The sequence below is a fragment of the Passer domesticus genome, unplaced genomic scaffold, assembly GCF_036417665.1.
Source record: "Passer domesticus isolate bPasDom1 unplaced genomic scaffold, bPasDom1.hap1 HAP1_SCAFFOLD_37, whole genome shotgun sequence".
NCBI classification, from domain to species: domain Eukaryota; kingdom Metazoa; phylum Chordata; class Aves; order Passeriformes; family Passeridae; genus Passer; species Passer domesticus.
In genome coordinates this window covers 2840823-2854813 of record NW_026990149.1, presented here as the reverse complement: position 1 = coordinate 2854813, position 13991 = coordinate 2840823, and the positions used below count along the sequence as shown (strand labels likewise).

Below are 13991 nucleotides of genomic sequence, written 5' to 3'. Positions count from 1 at the left end.
GGGGGGGTGGGACCCCCGGCACGGGACCCCCTTGCTCTCTTTATCCTGCACAGGGACCCTCCTGAATCCCCCATTTCCAGACATCAGGACCCTCTGCTCCCCATTTTCCCAGCCATCCATGGCTCCCAGCCTGCAGAAATGCCGTGGGCTTGATGGCCTGGAACACCTTGGAACCCCATTCCTGCCTTTCCCAGCCCCTAGCCCCTCCTTTCTGCAAAAGCAGAGACCTCCTGAACTCCCCCTTTCCCAACATCCCAGGTGTCCCCACCCTGGACTCCCCTTTCCTGGGCTCAAGGACCCCCTGGAATTCCCTTCTACCTCTCCATGTCCCTGCCTCCCCCCATTTCCGTCACCCCACTGACACCCTCCTGCACCCCTATTCCTGAGAAACGAGACACCCTTTTACCCATTTGCCGGGCACTGAGAGCCCCCTGTCCCCCCCCAGTTCTCCTGCCCCTGTGTTCCCTGCCCGTGGTACTGTTGGAGCCCGGCCCGGGGTTCCCCCGGTTGGTGTCCATGGGGTCTCTGGATGGGATCCCCTTCCAGCACTGCCGCAGCCGCCGGGGGTGGCAGCTGGAGCCGAGCCGGGATCTCAGCACAGCCAGAGCATGCACAATGAGCGGCACCGGCACGGGGCCACCGGGGAGCTGCAGGTGCTGCGGGAGCGGCACAGCCAGAGCGGGGCTGAGCGGGGGCAGCCGCGCCTGGGGCATCTCTGGGGCTGCCATGGCAACTGTGGGACTGCCATGGGGATCCGGGAGATGGAGCCCGAGGAATGAACAAATTCCCCAGGGCACAGCTGCGTGGAGTGGCTCCAGAAATATGTCAGATATGGGCGGGAGGAGCTGCAGTGTAAAGGTGGGGAGGGCAGAGTTCCCATGGGAATGTGGGAATTGAGAATGTGGGATTTGGGAGGACAAAATCTGCCAACATGGGAATTACCAAGGGAATTCCATGGATAGATCTGTCATCCCATTCCCATGGGACTTCCATGGTTGAATCCCACTGTTGTCCCATTCCCATGGGAATTCTGTAGATGGATCTCACTGCCATGCCATTGCCATGGAATTCCATGGGGAGATCTCAGCCCTGTCCCACTGCCATGGAATTCCATGCATGCATCTCACCGTTACCCCATCCCAGAGCCCCCTGATGTCCGTGTGTCCCGAAAAGTGGAACACGGGATCCTGACACTGTCCTGCCGCGCATACAGATTCTACCCCAGCACCATTGGGACCAGCTGGATGAAGGGGATGAAATCCCGGATCGTTCCACACCTGGGCAGGATCGAGGCGCTGCTGGAGGAGCAGGAGCAGCCCCTGCGCCGGGCGGAGCATCCCGGAATGCCAGAGCCTGGGATCTGCTCCTGGGCTGAGGCTGGGAACATGGAATGTGGGAACTGGGAATTTGGGACTGTGGAGCAGTGGGATGGGGGTTCCCCTCCCCTCCTAACCATGCCATGCTTCCCAGAGCTGGAATCCAGCAGGAATCTCACCCTGGTGGTCGCTGTGTCTGTCAGTGCTGCCATCAGCATTGTTATCCTCATTGGATTTGGTGTCTGGAAGCTCCAATCTGGTTCTCTCCAAACCCAACCTGGGGGTCACCCTGTTCTTCTCCCCTTCCCAGACACTTGGAGATCCCCCCATGACCCATCCAGCCCCCCCAAACTCCTCCTTGGGTCACCCCTAAGTACCCAGTGGGGATTTCTGTGAGTTCCCCTGTGTTCCCCCATTCCCAGGACTTTGGGGGTCCCCCCCGACCTGTCTGTGCCCCCCCTGATTTCTTCCACAGCCCCTCTGTGATGGTGGGCCTGGGGTCCAAGTGCTGGTGCCTCCCTGCCTGCAGCAGATCTAGCACTGAGGGGAGTCCCTTAGCATTTGGGGTTCCCTGGGGTTAGGGGTCACCCCCCCGGGTCACCCAGGATCTCCCTGAACACGCTGACACTGCCCATGCTCAGTGAGAAGGTTCATTCCCAGCACGAGGCCTCAGCTGTGTCACTGGCATCGCCCAGGTACCCAGAAAGCCTCCCGGGAACCCCAAACCTCCTGGAACAACCCAGCTTCCCTGGGACCCCAATATCATCCCTAGCCTCTCCAAAAGCTCCCCAAGACTGCAAAACCCCATACAGACCCCCCCAAACCTTCTCAGGACATCAAAATTCCCACAGGACGTCCCAACACCCCTCCAGACCCCCTTGAGAAGGTACATACCTGGCATGGGATCCCCATCTCCGTCGCCAGCAGGTATCCCAAAACAGCCTTGCGTTCCCCTTGGGATCGCCTTATCCCCCACTCTGGGACCCCTGAAAACTCCCTTTGGGAACCCCCAAAACTCCACCATGACCTCAAAAACCCCCAGTATACACAAACCCCCCTGGGAACCCCTCACAACAGTTTATGCCCAGCACAGAGTCCCCATCACCATCACCCAGGTACCCCCCAACCCTCCTGGGACCCCCAAACCCCCCTGGGACCCCCAACCTTCCCAGGATGTCCAACCCCTCCCCGGGCTCCGCTGTCGGAATCAACAGGAGTGGTGTTGCCCTTTTAAGGGGACTTATAGTAGGACCTGACCATAGCAGGAGCCCTTAAAGCAGCTATGGTAGAGAGAACCCCAAAAATCCACCCTGGGGGGCAAAACGTCCCCTACTGGAGCTTGGAATGGGGGATGGGGTCCCATAAAAATGTCACTTAAAGCTGTCATGATCCCCCCCTTAAAAGGGGCTTGTGGGGCTGCGTCCTCTCAAACACCCTAAAATGGAGTGGAAAAAACACCCTAGTAGTGTTGAGATCCCCCCAGAAAAATCCTAAAAATGTCCCCTTCAAAGGGGTCTGAAGAGCCTTAAAGGGTCTCAAGGAGGGACAAGGTCCCCTCCTCTGCTGGGGCCTCTCCGAGCTGGGAACTCTCCCGTTTACTGCCCTCGGAGGAGCCCTGAAGGACGGCGGGTCCTGGGCTGAGCCCCCCCTCATTTGGGACTGCGGAGGGAACTGGGGGGGCTGGGATGGGGCTTAGGGGTCCTGGGGTAACCTGGAGGACCCTCAGTGGGTCTCACCTCCCCCTGTGCCCCCTCTCCCACCCCTTTCCCATTGTTGCCCCCAAACCTCTACTCCCCCAGATCGGTTTGGGAGTGACCCAGCCCATTCCCGTCGTGGCCCACCCAGGGAGTAGGAAGAAGACGGTGGGATAGAGGAGGAGAAAGATAGAGGGAGAGAGGAGGAGGAGCAGGCAGAGGAGGAGCTGGAGCAGCTGGAGGAAGCACCGCGTGCTTTCAGCTCTCTCTGCACTCGCAGCAGCTTCGGCTCGGGACCATCGCCCCCCATCCCGCAGGTGCCTGGGGAGGGGGAGCTCGCCCCAAGTATCCCGGGGGTCCCTGGGTTTGGGATTTTTTTGGGGGGATGTTTGGAGCTTGCAGAGCTCCAAAGCTGAGCCGCAGATGGCCCTCAGGGGGACATCGGGGGGTCCCTGGTGATATGAATAAGAAGCTTGACTAGGCCAATACTCAAGCAGCAATCAATTTATTAATTAATATGGTAAAGTATGAGCAATACAGCGCTGGGTACAGTGGGGGGAATTTTCCCTCCAACTGCACACCGATAGTTGGGGCTTACAGATATTTATAGGGGTTTTCATAAGCTTTTTCAGCAGTTTCTATTCCAAATGTTTGCATCACAATTCTATACACTATTGTGATTTAGTTTTTCTCAGGATGTATCTCAGAAAGGAGTATCCCCAGATGGTGGGGTTCAGCTTCTGAAAGAAGAAAGAAGTCTCTCAGCTGGTGAGGTCCAGGGTCCATATGCGGGTTCACCTTTGAATTGCAAGGACTATAAATCTCATACCAGTGATGTCCAGCTTCCCTTGGTCAAAACTATCAATCCTTGAGTTCTTCTTCCTTTCTCAAGCTGCTTTTGCATATTTTGTTAAGGTGTCGAGATAAGCATCTTTCCTTTTGATATATTCTAAAGCTATAGTTTCAAAGATCCTTACTACAAGCAATATTCTGAAATTATATTTCAAAAGGTTATTATTGCAAACTCTTTTTAGCTAGAAGCAGAAAGTTCCTGTCAAACAGCAACATCCTTAAAGCTTTAATTCGAATGCTCCTAAATCAACTTAAGACTTATAAAAGTTAATTGCAAACAAAGGATAGGTTCAAAGGCCTTCTTCCATGCTTTACTTCCTCAGTTATTTATTAGAATTGTCTTCATAACTGTCCCACGGTCAGTTTCCACACATATCACAATCACAGATATACACATTGCCTGTATGTACCTGACACAAAACACAGCTTTATATTTCACATCGGGAGGTGTTTTTAGGGAGTTGTGGCCATCCCCTGGCAGGCCTCACCTGCAAACTGGGTGTAGGCTGTGTCTTGGAGGAAGGTGACACGGCCAAAGTCAATCAGTTTCAGCTGCCCGCTGGCCAGGTTGAGCAGGATGTTCTCAGGCTTGATGTCCCTGTGCAGGACCCCGCAGCTGGTGCAGTGCCGCACGGCCTCCAGCACCTGGTGGAACAGCCCCTGCGCCTCCTCCTCCGGGAGGAACCTCCGCTCCGCCAGGAAATCCGAGAGCTCCTGGCACCGCTCCGGACGCTCCAGCACCAGCAAGAAGCTGTCGGGGAGCTCAAGCCACTCCAGGAGCTGAATGACACCAGCACAGCCACAGGACACCTTGGCCAGCAGCACGATCTCCAGGGGCGTGCTGGTGCCGTCGGGCTGCGGGAGGAGCGCGATGCCGTCAGTGGGGCTGAGGCCGTGCCAGGGCTCTGGGACCCCTCAGCCAGCCCAGGATGCTCTGCACGCCCCACTCAGCCCACGCCTGCTCTCCCTCCAGGGCTCCTGGTAGCTCCACGGTGCTGGGCCCCGGCTCCTTGCCGCCCGGCACAGCCCGGCTTGTGCCGCTGGCCCTGCTAACTCACCAGCTTGCCCCAGTGCCAGATGCCATCCCACGGCATGCATTGATGGCCACCTGCAAGCAAGGGGCAGCAGTAGGCTGAGCTCGCTGCCCGCCCCACCGCACCCCGGCCTTTTCCTCCTCCTCCTCCTCTGCCCACCGTCGGCCCCTCTGCTCACCAGGGCGCCGCCCAAGACCCGTGTTCCCGAGCAGACGCTGCCGAAGCCGCTGGGTCCCAGCAGCAAACCCAGCCATTACTGCTCCTGCAGGGCCTCCTGCGCCTTCCCTGCGGGCGGGATGCGGCTGTCAGCACTCGGCCCAGGGCCAGCAACGGCCCCTGACCACCCCAGGCCGGCCGGCCCCACCCACCCCGGGGCCCCGGTAGCCACGCTGCCGAACGGCGGAGCTCGGCCCGGGGAAGCCGCAGCAGAGGCGGCGGGAGCGGCCGCGCCGCGTGTGTCCTCCGCGGGCCCCGGGAGGAGCTGGGGCCGGGAACAGGACTGGAGCCCACATGGGGGCCAGGGCCGGGCTCGGGCCAGGCGCAGCCAAAGTGAGGCGATGCCGCCCCGGCCCCAGGCACTGATGCCCGCCCAGCAGCGCCACAGCCAGGACGGCGAGAGCCGGGGGGAGGCAAGACCGCGGCGGGATGCCTGGGGCCGGGGATGGGCTGGGGACATGGCCCTGCCCGGCACGGGGAGAGGGACGGGCCGGGGCAGGCACACTGGGAGTGGCTGCGGGGCACCGAGACAGAGTGCGGGACACCGGCAGAGGGGGAGGAGGAACAAGAGAGACATGGCAAGGGCCGTAGACTCGCTGCTGCAAGACCTGGGGCCATTTGTCCGTGTGTCCATTCCACGCTTGGCCCCGCACCCCAGGGCAGCCCCTGAGTTTGTCCAAACACGGGAATTTCAGAACTCCAGAGTCCTGACTCCTGCACAGGGGCACGGGAAAAACCCTCGGTCACTGCTGTGCATTGTCCCTGCTGAGGCTCAACACTAGCAGGGCACATTCCCTGCCTGCAGGATTTGTTTCTGACCCAAGCACTGCACTTATGGCTCTGGCATAGCTTTCCAGCAAAACCAGCGCGAGGCAAACTGTGTGTAGCTTGTGGTATTTTAGAGTGTCTAAAACTCGCTAAGCCATCGATCGGAGAGGTGAGATGCATTTGGAATTCATGGCATGGAGAAGTAGTGCAACATAGAAAAGGGGAGCATAGAAATAAATAGAGGAAAAGATCTCACATTGTGCCTTTCCATTTTCATTTCACTTCCGGAAAGCTGTTTCACTTTTCCAGGAATCTTCTCCACAGTCCTGTCTGCTCTTTTCAAGAACCTTCTTTCCTGGAAAACAAGGTTGAGCTTCTGTCACAAGATGTGCCTCCAACTGCAGCTTCTCTTGGCTTTCCATACTGTGAGTGCAGCAAAGCAAGAGAAATGTTTGGATTACTTGACAACTTGTCCTTTCTTTTCCTTGTGGGTTGGGGAGTTGTGCCATTGGGGAGTTTTCCATGGTGCCTGTTCTAACCCAAGAAAACAGGAGGTTTTGTTGGGGACTTGCTGGGGAATGCAAGCCTGACTGAATGCAGAGAAAGAATCTCCAGGACACTCTGGGAACTCCCTGGGCTGGGCTCAGTTCCTGCTGGGACTCTGCAGAGGGCTGGCCTCCAACTGGGATCAGCAGCAGCTGGAAATACCTCTGGGCATCTCCATTTTCTGCTGCTCCAAGGAAGCAATGAAGCCAGTCAAGTTCTGTTTCTTCTTTCTCCTGGTCGATTTTTTCATTTGATTTGCCAGTCCAGAGACAATGTCTGTGATAGTCTCTGTAAGTTGATTCTATTTCAACAGCACCAGCAACAGGGCTGTGTTTGAGTGCTCGGTGAGGCTTTAATTCCCCTCGACTTAGTGCTTAAAGACTTGTGAGCATTTCAATCTCTGCTAATCATGATGCCTGTGACAAAAACACGGGGTTCACCATCACAAAAGCACAGTTGGTAGCAGTGATTGAAAGAGGCAAGTGCAGTTGTACTGATAAAATTCAGGTGGCAAACAGAAGAGGGTCAAGAGCAGCCATGATCTCCAATTCCCAAGGCAAAGGCAGCACCAGCCTCCTGCTGTCAGCTCAGGGTGAGTAAAACAGTGCTGAAAACAGCTCTGGAGCCCGATCTTTTCCTCCTCTGAGGGCTGGGTCAGGGCAGCACAGGCAGGCCCTGAGGAGTCAGGGCTGTGTGTGGGTGCTGGTTGCTCTACTCCAGGATTCAGCTGGAAAAGCCCTTGGGAGCCGAGGCAGGAGCAGGCGGGAAGGGGCCGGCGCTGCTGCTGCTCCTGCCCGGGAGCCCCGGCTGGGCCGGGCCGGCGCCCGCTGCGCTGCGGCTGCTGCTGCTGCCAGAGCCGGGCGGGACTCGGGGACAGCGACGGACACGGGGGGACAGCAAAGGCCTGGCGGCTGCAGGGATGTTGGTGCTCGGGCCAGCGCCAGCACACAGCTTCAGCCCACAATTAACCCTGAGGGAAACGCTGGGGAAAGGCTCCATTTCAGCCTTTCTTTACTGGTCGCTGGGAAGGGACTGAAATTAAAGAAGACAAGCAGGACGCGACCCCTTCTCCTTTGGGGGGACCCCCGTGCCTGGGGCTGTGAGGGGTTATGAGGGGCCATGAAGGGCTGTGAGGGACTGTGAGGGGTCATGAGAGGTTGTGAATCACAGAATCACAGAATCTCTAGGTTGGAAGAGACCTTTAAGATCATCGAGTCCAACCCATGTTCTAACACCTCAACTAGATCATGGCACCAAGTGCCACATCCAGTCTTTTTTAAAACACATCCAGGGATGGTGACTCCACCACCTCCCTGGGCAGATGATTCCAGTATTTGACCACTCTTTCTGTGAAAGACTTCCTCCTTAAGTCTAGCCTGTATCTCCCTTGGTGCAGCTTGAGACTGTGTCCTCTTGTTCTATCTGTTGTTGCCCGGAGAAAGAGACCGACCCCCAGCTCACCACAGCCACCCTTCAGGAAGTTGAAGAGAGTGATAAGGTCACCTCTGAGTCTCCTTTTCTCCAGGCTAAACAATCCCAGCTCCCTCAGTCGTTCCTCATATGGCTTGTGTTCCAAGCCCCTCACCAGCCTCGTGCTCCTCTTCTCTGAGGGGCTGTGAGGGGTCATGAGTGGCTGTGAGGGGCTGTGAGGGGTCATGAAGGGCTGTGAGGGGCCATGAGGGGCCATGAGGGGCTGTGAGGGGCCATAAGGGACTTTGAGGGTCCATGAGGGGCCATGAGCTGTGAGAAGCTGTGAGGGCTGTGAGGGGTCATGGGGAAATGTGAGGGGCTGTGAGAGACGAAGAAGGGCCATGAGGGGCCATGGAGAACTGTGAGGGAGCCATGAGGGGCTGTGAGGGGCCATGAGGGGCCATAAGGGGCTGTTGGGGTCGGCCGTTACTTGTCTGTGCCCCAGCACGGGAAAAGGTGGTTCTGGGCAGGCCGTGCTTTGAAGAAGGAGTCTGGACTCTTGCTTTTTCGGTCTTCGGTTGTGTTTATTGTTTCTTATCTACAAAGTTTTTCTGTCTGCTCAGCCAAGGTCTGATCAGCAAGACAGCCAAGGGCACTCTCTCCCGCCCACGGGGCGGTTGTCTCTTTTATAGTGACAACTACATAGAAGATATTTACCTTCTATTTCCAGTACTTGTCATCCTTGTTAGCAAGTGCACCTTCACCATGAACCAATCCACACATGCCAACATCATCCTGAACATGGATGCCAAGGAGAAGAAAGAAGAAGGACAGGGCACGCCCAAATCCCCCCATCTTAGAACCCCTGACCCCCATGTACAAGATTCAAAACCCCCCTGTACAGTGCTCTAAAATTTTTCCCTTCACCCTGTGATTGCTACTACTATGCTACTTAAACTTTTGTGCCTGTAATTCTTCATATAAGGTTGGCAATTTGCTCCATGAATTAAGATGGAATTTCCAGGTGTCTTTGGCTTCCTGCCAGGGTGTCCGAGCCCCTGCCAGGGCTGTGAGACATCCAGGGCATCCAGAGAGATGTCCTGGGTTCCAACATGGAAGGAAGGATAAAAGGAAAGCAATGCTCTCTAAGACTGAGGCTGACTGAGCTCCATCCTCCCAGCCAGCTCCCCTACCCAACACTGGGTTTAATAGTCACCCGGGCAGAAAGGGCTTATCAAGCCTTCTGAGAGGCCAGCAGAGTCCAGATAAATCCATCAGGGAGGCTTCTCCCTGCTCATCCCTCTGGTGTGTCCACAGCACTCGTCGAGGATGTCACATTAATCTTCGAGGAGTACCTGATCTGCAGCAGCACCGACCTCGAGCACAAGCTGCAGTCGGTGGAATGCGCCAGCCTGTTTGTCACAGATGAGAACAGATTCATCTTCAGCAAGGCTCAGGTTGGGCAAGAGGCTGAAGCTCATTTCAATATTTACAACGCAAGCTGTCTGCCATGCGATGTGGTGCTCTCCATCGAACCCTGTAGCAGGCACAAGGCCTGCAAGGCCCTGGAGATCAGAAGCCTGAGCTAGGAAATACCAAAGTCAGCATGACTAAGGTTTTAGAAGCCCCTCTCTTCCGCCTTTCGGACCCTGTTATCTCCCTGTATATCCATAGGTCACTTTTCCCCTGACCCTTACTATTGGACAGTTTTCAATACCCCTGTAAGGTATAAAAACCCCTAAACTCTGCCCAGTTCGGCAGAGGAGAGCTGTCACTGGACCCTTCGCGGAGACCCCAATAAAAGAACCCTGCGGAACCCACACAGCGCTCCTCTCTCTCTCTCTGCGTCTGCTGTGGCGATACCCAGGGTGACGGCCCCAGGCAAGCTGAAAGAGCTGAAATCACTAAAGAGCTGAGCTGCAAATCACTATAGCTTGCCTGGGTTGCCTGAGCCCCCCGCTGGGCGATCCTGGACCCCCGCTGAGCTATCCTGGCCGGCCGGCATTCCCCGCTGGGCCGCTGCCCCTCGGGGCCATAGAACCCCTGCCTGGAGAGGTAAGAACAGGAGGCCAAGGTGGTGGCTGCCCTCTAAGGGCCGTGTGAGAGCCTGTTTTGTTCTCCAGATGCATTGCTGCCTGTGGCCCAGATTAGGCTAGCTCAGTGCAGGTCAAACTGCAGGGGAGAGCAGCAGAGCCAGGGAGCAGTTGTGTTGAATTCTGCATGTCTGGGGCAAGGTTTTGGCTCAAACCGCTGGGTCTTTGATGGGAGAAGTGAGTCCTTCTGAACCTCTCTTGGAAGCACACGCAGAGAGGGGCTGTTATGAACTGACATGACAGGGCTCAAAGCAGAGCATTTCCTCAGGCTCCCTGGCTTTTCCTTCTCTTTGAAGGCCAGCTCTAGGTTATTTGCAGGGTTGTCCGTGCAGTGCCCACCTCCCATATAGGTGGGTGCATCTGCCAGCCCTCAAAACATACACTGCTTTAGCACAAGGTCACCATTCCCCGGGAGGGAGGGAGCCTGCCCAGGGAAGCAGGAAGGAGACACACTATCTGGGACTGCTCTCAGTAATGCATTTATGAATAAAACCATGTCATGTTGAAAGGTGTTTCCTCCTAACACTGCTCTCTGGGTTCCCCCAAGGCAAAAAGCCCTATCAACAACATTTTCAAGTTACATCCAGTCAAGATGTCTGTTCCCGGCTCATCCTGTGCCATTGCTACGGTGACCTTCACCCCACCAGAGGAGCAGAACTACAACTGCACTTTCAAGGCTTCCCTTGTCATCTCAAAAGGGTAAGTGAGCCTGTGAAATACTCTCTGGTAGCTGCCTCTCCACTGGGAAGGCACAGACCTCTTGTTAGCTCTAATGCTTTCAGTAGCCTTAGGCAGAGTACTTGGCATGAGATGATCTGGGAGGCTCTAAGAACTCTTAGAGCAGAAGCATGAGGCTGATGGTTTAGCCTGTGTGAGGAACTGTGAAGAGAGGGAAATACTAGGTAGCAAGCTGTAAGTTACTGAGATGTGCTTCAGCTGAGCTGGGGGTTTCCAACGGCAAGGGCTTAGATGAAGCAGTTTCTGTGCCAGCAGTCAGCAGTCACATTTTCCTCTTTTGTTTCTGTAAAATTAGGTGATCCTCTGTGATGTGACTCCCTGGCATACATTAAGCTCTTTTATGTGAGTGATTGGAGCTGGTATGAAAGAGGAGCCCAGTTCCTCTGCCCTGGGACCTGTGTACTGGGGCTTTGAGCTGCCCTTCCTCAACCCTTTAGTGGCTGAACCAAGAGAAGACTAACTGCTAATAAGCGATTGTAATTTTACTGTTCTTGGAAAAGATCTTTCTTGAGAACAACAATTTCTTTTTGCCTTCTTGCTTTTGGACTGATTTCATGCTGTGCATTTTCTTGTTGTATAAGTCTCATCTCACTGCAGCATAGGGATTTACCATATCTCGTCAGGTGCCTTGTTATTTCCCTGCTGTACTGCATGATTCAATTAAGTGAAGTTATTTGTAACTGTTATTGTGGAAGGCTTTGGCTCTTTGGAACAGATTCCTCTTGTGAATGGCCCTGAGTGGATTGGGAAGAGGCTGGTGGGGGGCTGTGTTGTGGGGTACAGGAACAGCAGGCAGGGAAAAGACAGTGGGTGGCCCTTGCAGCTTTGCTTGCCCACTGAGAAATGGGTTAGTGCCAGCTGAAATTGTTTCTGTGCCTCTCCTGCAGCTCTGTGGAAATTAAACCCCAAAGCCTGACCTTCACCATCAGTGGGAAGGGGCATGAGCCATGGGTGACAGTCGTGTGCCCAAGCGCTCGCAGCAAGAGGGGAAACGCCGTGCTGCACTTCAAGAGGCTCCGGCTGGGGGATTCAGAGATGCTGCCCCTGGTCATCCGTAATGATGGCATCATACCTGTCAAGGTGAGGAGGACCTGCTCAAGGGATGGTCTGGTTTGGGAGCAAGTGCTTGTGGCAGAAGGGAAGGGTCCCAAAAAACATGGCAAACCTGTGAGGAGGTGTCAGAAATTCTTTTGAAACAAGTGACTGATGTCTGTTCTGTAAGAAAGGAGTTCTTGGAAATTTTCTGTCCAGTCTTTCTTCTATAAGTTGAACACCAGAAAGGTGGTGGATTATTTTCCCTCCTGTCTCTCAGGTCACCTTTTGTTCTCATGGACATGTGTGATTTCCCAGTTCCATTCGATTGTATTTCAGCCCACTTTAGTACATTTTAAGTAAACTTAATTGTGGTTGCATTACGTCCTGCCAATTACGTTTTGTCCCATTTGGTTCTGTGTCAGTTCTATCCCGATGCCGCTGAACACCCTTTTTTCCCCGCTGGTTTGACTTAACTTTTGGGCTAAGTGCTGTTTCTAGTGGGAGAGGTGCTGGGCTCCCATGTGGGACCAGCAGCACTGCAGTGTCAGGCCTCGTGCCATCCTGTACTCACACCAGTACCATTGTGCTCTGTGTTCCCTTTTCTCAGTTTATGTTACACCTGGAGGATGAGCACAGAATATTTCCCCTTGAAAGGCAGGGCCTCTGCTGTCAAGGTGTTCCACACTGAAGATGTGGAAGAGGATTCAGCTGGAAATGGTAAATTCATTACCCATGAAGTGCAATCATGCACAGAGGGAAAACGTGTGCCCTGCTCTTGGCTTCTCTGAGCAGCAGCCACATGTTAGGCACAGTTTTGTCCCTTGGGCCCTCTGTCTCCCAGCCTTTTCTCGGGGGCTTTTTGCAGGGTTTCCTCCTAGGAAGTTGCAGGAAGTTCTTCTGTTCTGCTAGACATGGTGGGTTGAGTTGTGGGGGACTGTCACTACCTCAGTGGACCCTCTGAGGTATTTGCTGCACATGGCATGGTACCAGCCTGAGCAGACACAGCCCTTGAGCACTCAGATAGCCAGCAGAAGCTGAAAGCACTCTTTGGCTCAGCTTTCCATATGGCTGGAGCTGGTGGGAAGCAGATGGAATGAGGGCTGGGCATCAGCCTGAGGTTAAGCTGCTTAAGTGGTGCTGTGTCTGGGGGTGGCAGGCTTGTGAACATAGGAAGAGGGTCTGCAACAACTGGGGGTAGAACCAGTGCTTAGAAGGCAGCTGGTTTCAACCTCTTATTCCTCATATATCCTATGGAAATATTTCCTCAGTACAGCTGCAGCACTTAACTCTGATTTCCATTGCTGTGCAGAGAGCAAGTCCACAAAGCCTTTCTTCCTTCTGAATCGCGGGCAATCGGCAGAGTTTGATGCCATTTTCAAACCCACCCTGGCTCAACGTGTGGAAAGGCAGATTGGTGTGTTAGTGGGGGACACCTACTCTAACAAGACCGTAATTGAACTGGTGGGTGAAGGCCACGGGGCGAATTCACCCTTGATGCATTAGAGGAAGGCACTGAGGAGAGGAATGCTGATGGCAGCCTGAAGGACAACATCATTGATGGTAAGAGGAGAGACTGCCAAGGTGGAGCAAGGAAGAGGAAAATATCTGATCGTATATGTCGTCCCGCTAGCCAGGCCTGGGCTGTCACCCATGGGACTTGGTGGCCATTTGGGAGTAGCAGCCATGCATGCAGAGCAGTGTGTGCTGTGCTGCACATCACTGGCTTAGGGATGTGTCAGGGTGTTTCCCTGGAAGTGGTGGAACTGCCTGGGGAACTCTCTGGCAGAGGGGGAAAGGCTTGGAGCCAGGAAGCATTGAACATGCAGGTGTCTGTGCACGTGACGGGGGCAGGTGGAGCTCCCTGCATGCTGAGATCCCTTGCTCTCCTCCTTAACAGCTGTCAGAGTGAATCACATTCAGTTTGGGGACTGTCACGTTTGGGAGTCCTACTGCAGGACCTTCACCATCACCAGCCACGCCGAGATGGTCATGCGCTTTGAGTGGGAGGCAGAGGCCCCATTCTGGTTCTCCCCCAAGGTGAGCATGGACTGCCTCTGCCTTTCCCCATCACTCAAGCCCTGCCCTGGTGTGCCCAGGAGCTGGCACGGAGCCCTCACATGCCACTGATAGCCCATTCCAGTGCCACGTAGGAGATGCAGTCCCTGGCTTGGCTGGGCCAAGGCTGCTAGCCTTGCAGAAAAGGCTTCATGTCATGGGAGGTGGCACCTTCTGTTCATACTTTTGTCTATCCAACTTCATGTAAATCCACTCCGAGGTGCAGATTCCTGG

General features: G+C 55.0%; 1 long non-coding RNA gene and 1 pseudogene across 1 annotated transcript in view; one reads left to right on the top strand and one right to left on the bottom strand.

The window, feature by feature from the left end:
- LOC135292606 (uncharacterized) overlaps nucleotides 1-13128 on the top strand; it is a 68853-nt gene extending 55725 nt beyond the window's left edge. The window contains exons 2-3 of the long non-coding RNA XR_010354836.1: nucleotides 12377-12419; nucleotides 13012-13128. This is a non-coding gene — a long non-coding RNA (uncharacterized LOC135292606). The remainder of the gene's footprint in view (nucleotides 1-12376; nucleotides 12420-13011) is intronic.
- The window catches only part of LOC135292575 (zinc finger protein 208-like), an 837577-nt pseudogene that overhangs the window by 113495 nt on the left and 710091 nt on the right, over nucleotides 1-13991 (bottom strand).